We start from the raw sequence: 9,783 nt of genomic DNA, 5'->3' as shown, positions 1-9,783 counted from the left end.
ACGAGGAATTCCCAGTAAGCGCGAGTCATCAGCTCGCGTTGATTACGTCCCTGCCCTTTGTACACACCGCCCGTCGCTACTACCGATTGAACGACCGCAGTGAGGTCTTCGGACTGGACGCGCGTTATTCGGCCCCCTCGGGGGCTGGGTCGTCGCGCGACCGGGAAGATGACCGAACTCGGCCGTTTAGAGGAAGTAAAAGTCGTAACAAGGTTTCCGTAGGTGAACCTGCGGAAGGATCATTAGAGACGGGCCCGCGGCACCGGCGTCCCACGCCGGTCTCGCGCGCGCCTAATCCGACCCCGTGGCCGCGTGCGCTCGCGACTAGCTCGCCGACCGCCCGCGCGCCGCGACCCCCGACCAAGCGTCGACCGAAAGATGGTTACCGTCGAAAGACCTTGCGCCGCGCGCACGCGTGGCGCAGAAATTTCGTCGACAAACAAAAAAAAAAAACACCCGACCCCGAACGGCGGATCACTTGGCTCGTGGATCGATGAAGACCGCAGCTATCTGCGCGTCGTCGTGTAATCCGCAGGTTATACGAACATCGACCAGTCGAACGCACATTGCGGCCTCGGTGACCCGCGGGTCCCGGGCCACGCCTGTCTGAGGGTCGTATACCGGATACTCGGCCAGACCGATGCGCCGCCGGCAGGCGTCCGACGGGAGACCGTCGGCCGCTCCGGCTGCGCGAGATTGGCGGTTCGACCGGGGAACGACGCCCCGCCGTCTGCCTCGCGGCGACGGCGACGGCGCCCGCCTCCGGTCGTCCGCCCAAGTTGTGACGGCAAACAGTCACGGGTTCTCGCGCCGTAAAACGGCACGTCCCCGTCCGCCCGCCGCGCGAGAGCGCGGCCGGGTCGGCTGAGAGTCCTAGAGACACCTCTCCGGCTTCCGAGAAGCGGACGCGGACGGTCGCCGTACGGACGGAGCGCGGACCGCAGGCTGCCGTGTTAAGAAAAAAAACACAAACACACCGATACGTTCCGACCTCAGATCAGGCGGGACTACCCGCCGGATTTAAGCATATTAATAAGCGGAGGAAAAGAAAACAACCGTGATTCCCCCAGTAGCGGCGAGCGAACAGGGAAAAGCCCATCGCCGAATCCCGCCGCGCACTTTTGTGTCGCGGCACGTATGGGAGTTGTGGCGTACGGGCCGGCCTCGTTGCCGGGGCGCACGTGACGGTCCAAGTCTCCCTTGAACGGGGCCATGGCCCGCAGATGGTGCCAGGCCAGTAGAGGCCGTCACAGCGTTCCGGGATCGGACCGCGCCTTCGAGTCGGGTTGCTTGAGAGTGCAGCCCGAAGCGGGTGGTAAACTCCATCTAAGGCTAAATACGGCCACGAGACCGATAGTGGACAAGTACCGTGAGGGAAAGTTGAAAAGAACTTTGAAGAGAGAGTTCATAAGAACGTGAAACCGTTCGGGTGTAAACGGACAGAGCCCGCGAGTCCCCGCCGGGCGAATTCACGGTCGGTCTAACCGCCGGCCGGATCTTTCGCTCGGTTAGCGGACGTCGCGACTCGTTGGGCGCCGGCCGAAGGGCCCGGGTGGCGGTTCGTCGCGGCGGTCGCGTCTCGGCGTGACCGTTCGCGCCGAACCCCGGTGCTCCTGGTCGGCTCGCCCGACGGCAAGAACCGTCGACGCGGCCCCGTCGCAGGCGGGGTCCCGTCGGTCGGCGACGAGTTTCGGGCTACTTTCCGACCCGTCTTGAAACACGGACCAAGGAGTCTAACGTGTGCGCGAGTCAACGGTGATCTTATGAAAAACCACGTTTGGCGCAATGAAAGTGAACCGTTTACGGTGCGGACGATGGCCTAGCGACCGAACCCACCGGCGTTCAAAGTCGCGCTGGTCCGCAGTCCGGGGGCGTCTCCGCCAGGTCGGCTTCGGCCGTCCGGGGGCGCACCCTTAGCGCACACGTTGGTACCCGAAAGATGGTGAACTATGCCTGGCCAGGATGAAGTCAGGGGAAACCCTGATGGAGGTCCGCAGCGATTCTGACGTGCAAATCGATCGTCTGAGCTGGGTATAGGGGCGAAAGACTAATCGAACCATCTAGTAGCTGGTTCCATCCGAAGTTTCCCTCAGGATAGCTGGCGCCGATGTGTCCCGCCCGTTCGCGGGCGTACGGACGCCGGTGGGACTCCGCGCTGTACGGCGCGGTAACAACACGCTCGTAACACGGAGGATGTCTCATACGGTAAAGCGAATGATTAGAGGACATTGGGGCCGAAACGACCTCAACCTATTCTCAAACTATAAATGGGTGAGATCGCCGGCTTTACCTGGTACACCGCGTGAACCGCGTGCGAAGCCGGCGACGGAACCCTAGGCGCTTAGTGGGCCATTTTTGGTAAGCAGAACTGGCGCTGCGGGATGAACCGAACGCCGAGTTAAGGCGCCGAAATCGACGCGTATTCAGAGACCATGAAAGGCGTTGGTTGCTGATGACAGCAGGACGGTGGCCATGGAAGTCGGAATCCGCTAAGGAGTGTGTAACAACTCACCTGCCGAAGCAACTAGCTCTGAAAATGGATGGCGCTGGAGCGTCGTGCCTATACTCGGCCGTCGGCGGCATAGTGGGGCCGGTCGTCGCTCGCGGCGGCCGGTCCCGGCAAGCCCCGACGAGTAGGATGGCGCGGCGGTGTGCGTCGAAGGGCAGGTCGCGAGACCGCCTGGAGCCGCCGTCGGTGCAGATCTTGGTGGTAGTAGCAAATACTCGAGAGGGGCCCTCGGGGGCTGCCGTGGAGAAGGGTTTCTTGTGAACAGCCGTTGTCCAAGAGTCAGTCGATCCTAAGCCCGGGGAGAGATCCTCGTACCACGGGCGAAGGCGTTTTCGAATCGCCCATGGGGCGAGAGGGAATCCGGTCCGTATTCCGGAACCCGACGCGGAACCGCTCCCTAGTGTTCGGGGCTCTTTTGTCTCGTCCGGGCGACCGGAATGAACTCGAAGAAGCCGCCGGGGGGTCCGGGAAGAGTTCTCTTTTCTCTGTGAGCGTTGTACGTCCCTGGAATCCTCTAGCCGGGCGATAGGGACGCGAGCGCGAAGAGCACCGCTCGTTGCGGCGGTGTCCGTGACCCCCACGCGGACCTTGAAAATTCGAGAGAGGGCCACGCGGAGTCTTCGCGTCGGTTCGTACCGATATCCGCAGCAGGTCTCCGAGGTGAGCAGCCTCTAGCCGCATAGAATAATGTAGGTAAGGGAAGTCGGCAAAACCGATCCGTAACTTCGGGATAAGGATTGGCTCTGAGGAGCGTGGCGGATCGGGTTCGGGTCGTCGTAGAAGCGTAGGCGGTGCTGGCGACACCCCCGGCCGTCGCCCGTGCGCCCGGTCTCCGGACCGGGAGCCTCGAGGCGGTCGCGGGCTCGTCGCCGTCCGCCGACCGTGGAACCACCGAGCTTCGGTCGCTGGCCGCGTCGCGGCCGGCCGTCCGCTCCGGTGTCGGTTCGCCGTCACCGGGCGGTCCGGCCGCCGCGCCGTCGGCCGCGTAGCCGGATCGACCGCCATGTAACGGTCAACTCAGAACTGGCACGGACCAGGGGAATCCGACTGTCTAATTAAAACAAAGCATCGCGATGGCCCGGGACGGGTGTTGACGCGATGTGATTTCTGCCCAGTGCTCTGAATAAACGTGAAGAAATTCAAGCAAGCGCGGGTAAACGGCAGGAGTAACTATGACTCTTTTAAGGTAGCCAAATGCCTCGTCATCTAATTAGTGACGCGCATGAATGGATTAACGAGATTCTCACTGTCCCTATCTACTAGTGCCGTTTCGACAGCGGCGTAGTGCGGACGTGTGTTCTCCACGTTACTCGAGCTCCGCGCAGCGCGCTCTTGCGGAATTTTACGGCATGTGAGTTAACTTCGTCAGTTCGTGTGCGTTTTTTCTAAAAAGTGCGTTCCTTTGTGCAGTTAAGTGTTTCGAACGTTTTAAAGTGTACCTCGTGCAGCTCCGTCGAAAACCTTTGCGTAAGTCCTAGTTCTTAGATTTCCCCGTGTTAATAGATAGGCCCTAACCCGATTGTGGTGGGGATTTCTCAAACACGTGTAAGGCAAGTCTGAGTTCGCCGACCTGCTCTTCCGGTGACCTACTTACCGGACTTAGCGAATTTGTGCGAATTGAAATTTTTGCGGAACCGCGTTTTTGGGTGAAATACCGTGTTTTCGTGGAAACTCGGGACTTAACTCATTTGCTGTTTCCGAAAAAGACGTGTCGCATATCCACTATTCGGCCAAAAATCGGTGAGTACTTTAAGTCTAATTTTACGTTTCTAGGTAAAGCCTAAGCGGACTTATATTGATTTAAGAGCGTTTTTATTACCCGCTAAGTACCAGGGTCCCATCCGGTGTATGCGTCGCCGGAGCGCCGCCCGGGACTTAGAATAATTTTCATCGCGTCAAATATACTTACACGGTAAAACCAGGTGTCTACCCGACGATCGCCGGGTAATCCGGTTTGGCGACCGTGTAAGTCGGTTTTAAGGACTTTTCGAAAAGTCATAACTCCTAGGCAATACACAAGATACGTTTGCGGTTCAGCTTTTTGTCTTCGTACTAAGTGCGCCTTTCAAAGGCCGCATAGTCGTATTTTCAAACGGCCGTATCTCGGCCAATATTGGTCCGAGGGACACCGGACTTCAAGCAACATCCTTGACACAGTAAAGGGCATAACATACCAAAAATTACCCCCCCCCAAAATTTCCACCCCTCAGTTTTTGAGTGGCCGTAACTCCCTCAATTTTCAACTTAGAGGGCTGGAACAAAGTGCGTTCGTTTTGGTTTAAGATACACAAAAATGCCCCCCCAAGGGATTTTTGAATAAGGGACATAAAAATTTTAATTGCAACAGAGTTTTCCAATACTCGTTACAGCTAGTCCTGATCATCACCTCAAGCAATTGGGTGATTTTCAAGCGTTTTTCAATAAAATCCCTTTAAGGGATTTTCCAAATAAGGGACATAAAGTTACTCTTTTCCGCCACCAATAATGGCAGGAAGGGGTAATGAGGTCCAGGAAGGCAATCAGGAGAATATCGGCATGAGGGACCTAAATCCCCGTAGATCTTTCTCGTCATCTTCTCTGAGGAGGGAGCTTGGGTCTACGCACTTTGATTCCCTCACATCCCTTAACAGTAACACGGAGAGCGCGCAACATGCGGCTGCTATTAACGTGCCGGGGACTTCAAGGTCAAGGAGACAAGTATTGGAGGACATCGAAGAGGAAAATAGAAATATCTTGGAAAATAAGAAGGGGAAAAGGAACGACCCATTTAATTGGGGGGAAGTAGGGAATGAACTAGCAACCAGGGTCAAGGAAGAATATAAGAGAGCAAGGGAAAATCGAGAACAACAAATCGCCGAATGGGAGAATAGGAACAGAAGCATTAGAAGGAGTACTCCGGATCTTTCCAAGGATTCAAACGACCCTTTCTTCACGTTCGGAGATTCTACCAAGAAAGACAAAACTACAGGTAACCCGGCTCTAGAGTCAATCAAGGAAGCAAAAAGGAAAAGGATGGAGAAAGAAATAAAGAGAAAGGATATGGAAAATGAAAAGTGCCGACTCTACGCCTTAGCCAAGGAAGAGAGGAGGCTCAGGGAAGAGGATATGTATCCTCCTCCACCTTACAACATGTATGCTCACTTCATTCCGGATAGCATGTATGAGGAGTTACAATTGAAGAGGCTTTTGCACGGCTTGTACACAACTTCGGATCCAGAGGATACCAGGAGAAGAAAAAGGGTATATCCCATTCTACCGGAGGAGGACTATTCCTACGTACAGACCCAGGATCTTAGACACTGGATCAATGACGAAGTGTCAAGGGAGAGGCGTTCAGAGGAAAAAGTATCCGGTGTAGATGACAGTATAAGAAAAAGGCCACAAATGCCTACTCCAAGAGCAAGGGATAGAATTGGAGAAGATTTATCAAGCTCGGACGATGAACCATTAAAAACATACAGCATACAAAGACGACCGATGAGACTCAGGGGAGGGAAAAGCAGTGACAGTGATATGTCAATCACCAGTGATGGGGAACTGCCACCAAACATGAGGATGACACCAAGTGGAATGCTAGTAAGAAAACGAGCGGAGAAAACACCGGAAAAGCAAGCAAATAACGATACAGATTTAGCAGTAAGGAAAAAAATGAAGGAGAACGAAGAACAACAAGCTAAAACCCTCTCGGCGGAAAATCCGATTAGTCCGGGTATAGGGGAGAATTTAGCGAAGGAATTTAAGACTATGGCGGTTAGACTTGGTGCCAAACTGAGTGAGATAGTAATTTCAGAAGTGGCCAAGAAGAAGATCTCTATGTCTGTCTCGAGAGACATCCATGCAGTGAATGAAGCATACCAAGAGCTAGTCACCGACTTGGTTATGGAGAACGCAATTCTTCTCGGAAGACTTTGGGAGGCAAGGGCTTCGGAGGAAACGGAAAAAATGAGCAAGACTAAAATAGAGAAAACAGTAAAGGAGAAAGTCAACACCGAACAACAAGGTTCTTCCATTGAAGTACCAGTCGCCAAAGGACAAGAAGTTTCTAGGAACAGACGACGCAAGAACGCGCTGAAAGCCAAAAAACAGGTAAGAATTGCTGATGGTGCCGGCAGAACGGACACAGAGATGACGTCAGATGCTGCTACAGATGCGGAATTCGTGGAGGTTAAAACGAAAAAGAAAAAGAACCCGAAGAGGAAAGGAGACTCCGGGCCTAGTGGAGAAGACACTGACGCCTCTACGGGACGGAAATCTAGGAAACAAAAACTAGAAGGCCTGAAGAATCAAGCGCCCCAAAGGGTTTTCGTGGTCGATGTTGGAGACGACATGAACAATACAAAGAAAACAATTTGGGCTGACATAGTTAAAAAGAATGGAGCGCCAAAGATAACGAGACAGACGGTTACTACCAAAGGAGACAAAAAGGAACTACAAATAGTGGCGGCTGACGAGGCCACATATAAGGCATTAAAATCGATAACGGAAGAGCGAACGGATGTTCAACTGAAACCCGCAAAATGGCCTATGCTTATGATCTACGATGTAGACATATCTCTATTACCGGGCGAGATAGCAAGAAACATCTTAGCGCAGAACACCAGTCTGGGTAGTTTAGTCGAAGAAGCGGCCACGGACAAGATCAGGCCGATTTTCAGACGTGGTCCGAGGGAAAAGGATACGGTTTGGTGGGTCTGCGAAGTCAGACCGGATATACACAGCATGCTCCTTAAGGCAGGCAGGGTGTACTTGGGCATGTCTAATTGCAGGGTGTCGGAGTATTTCGACTTCCAGCAATGCTTTAGGTGCCTTAAGTACGGTCACCGGGAAGTTTTCTGCAAGGAAACGACTCCGACATGCACACACTGTGGGGAAAAGGGACATAAAGATACGGTCTGTGCGAAGAAACAGGATTCTCCTAAATGTGCGAACTGTGGTGGAAACCACGTCGCACACTCTAAATTCTGTAGGGAGAGAAACAAGGCAATAGACAACGCTGTCAGGAAAACGGACTATAAAGATCCAACATGCCAACAACAATAAATCGACGAAATCAAATCAGGATAGTGCAGCTAAACATGAATGGTCAGTTTATGGTAGCGGAACAACTTAGGGAGTACTGTATTCAAAATAACATCGATTTAGCCCTGGTCCAAGAGCCGCCCACTAGAGGTGCTCGAATTCCAGGTCTAGATCACAACCCTATCAGGACGATCGTGGGATCGGACTCGAGGTCCGGCTCCGCTATTGTCGTATTTAACCCTGACATAGAGGTATTAAGAATAGACTCCCTATCGGAAACGAATTTCACGGTCGTATCGGTCAAACAGAAAAACCAGAAATCCATCAACTTTGTTTCGGCATACTTTAAATTTAGTATACCAATACTTAATAAGATAACTAAACTGAGAAACATTCTAGCTTCGCTCAGGACGGACACGGTAATTGGGATGGACAGCAATGCCCATTCCGATTTATGGTTTAGTCCTGGCTATAATAACACAGGCAGAGCTAAAGGCAGAAAGATAGAAGACATGATAAGAGACACATTGCTTGTCGTTCACAATACAGCTAACAAACCAAATACTTATGCAAGAACAGAGATGGGCACATCTAATATAGATGTTACCCTCTCGACTGGTGATCTTGAACATAACGTAAGGAATTGGAATGTTATCACGGAAGTGACGGACAGTGATCACAGGTTAATTAGATTTGACGTCCTGGCGAATTACGACGAGGTGAGAGCCGAATCACGCGAGAGAAAACGTTTCAACGTCTCGAAAGCGGATTGGGACTCTTTCAAGCTTCATCTAGTAATGAACATGACAGAGGAACACGGGGAAGGCTCAATAGATGAAATGGCGCTTTCAATAGTGGATTCACTAACGAGAGCTGCTATATCATCTATACCGCTTAATGGCGAATCCAGGCGGAAGAAACTACCTCCGTGGTGGTCTTCCGACCTGACGGTGTCAAGCAGAACGATCAACAACTTTAGAAAGACAAAACAATATAAGACAACGGACAGGGAAGAATACAGGAGATTAAGGAATGACCATCTTAGCCTAATCAGGAGAAGACGTTTCGATCAATGGAAGGCATTCTGCAACAGTGCAAATGTTAATCCTTGGGGAAACGTCTACAAATGGGCTAAGAAAGGAAGCAAATTAAATGAAGTGCAAACTTCACTTAAGAAAGCGGATGGACATTTTACGAAAACGACAATGGAAACGGCAAACCTTCTGCTGGACACACTCATACCCCATGATGGAAGTGAGGTTGTCCTGACAGGAGGTCATGTCAACCAGTTTCGTGAAACAAACCTAACAACAGAGGAGGTGAAGGAAGCAATCTGGCGAGTGGGTCCCAACAAAGCTCCTGGCTGTGATGGCCTAACGGCAGCCATAATCAGGAAAGCGTGGCCTGTCATAAAACTGCAGCTTACGCGTCTCTACAGAAGGTGCCTGGAAAATTCGTTTTTCCCAGGCTGCTGGAAGGATGCGGAAGTTGTAGTCTTGTTGAAAGGATGCGATAAAGATCGTACGGAGCCCAAGTCCTATAGGCCAGTGAGTCTATTGCCGACGTTGGGAAAAATACTAGAGACGCTCACAATAACGAGACTTAAGGCTGAGATTTCGAGGAACCTCTCCACGGATCAACACGGGTTCACACAGTACAAGTCGACGCTTAGTGCCATGAACTCCCTGTTTGATTGGACGGATAACAGGAAGGAAAAATTAGTCGTCGGAGTCTTTCTGGACATTTCGGGTGCTTTTGACAACTTGAAATGGGATGTCCTCTTCAATGACCTCACTAGTCTTGAAGCAAGTTCCCATTCCATCGAGATGATTAAAAGCTATCTGGAATGCCGGAAAGCCCATATTACTATCGGAAAGTCAACAGCGAGCTGCACGCTTAGCAAGGGGTGTCCTCAAGGCTCACAACTAGGACCTATATTATGGAACGTGTCTATGGATAAAGTGTTGAAATTACATCTTTCAGATAAAATGAAAATGGTGGCGTACGCGGACGATCTTGCCATCGTAACCGCGGCGACTAACATCAAGATCGCCAAGGAAAGGATTTCACACCTACTCGACAGAGTAATAGAATGGGCTGATGACAGAGGATTAAAGTTCTCTAGTCAAAAAACCCAAGTGATTACTCTCAAAGGTGGTGTGAAACCCGGGTACACCATTCGTTTCGGGAACGATCTGGTCATCTCGAGGAGCCCAGTAAAGTACCTTGGCGTCCAAGTCGACTACAAAAGGAAC

At 51.9% G+C, this 9,783-nt stretch overlaps 1 non-coding gene across 1 annotated transcript; it reads left to right on the top strand.

Annotated features, from left to right (window-relative positions):
- The first annotated feature begins 458 nt into the window (after positions 1–458).
- LOC132928102 (5.8S ribosomal RNA) lies at positions 459–616 on the top strand. The gene has a single exon (XR_009661977.1). It is a non-coding gene; the product is annotated as a 5.8S ribosomal RNA (ribosomal RNA).
- Positions 617–9,783: the final 9,167 nt, after the last annotated feature.

The sequence above is a fragment of the Rhopalosiphum padi genome, chromosome 3 (assembly GCF_020882245.1).
Source record: "Rhopalosiphum padi isolate XX-2018 chromosome 3, ASM2088224v1, whole genome shotgun sequence".
Lineage (NCBI taxonomy): Eukaryota > Metazoa > Arthropoda > Insecta > Hemiptera > Aphididae > Rhopalosiphum > Rhopalosiphum padi.
The sequence above is the reverse complement of the archived record's forward strand: the minus strand, read 5'-3'. Positions and strand labels throughout refer to the sequence as shown.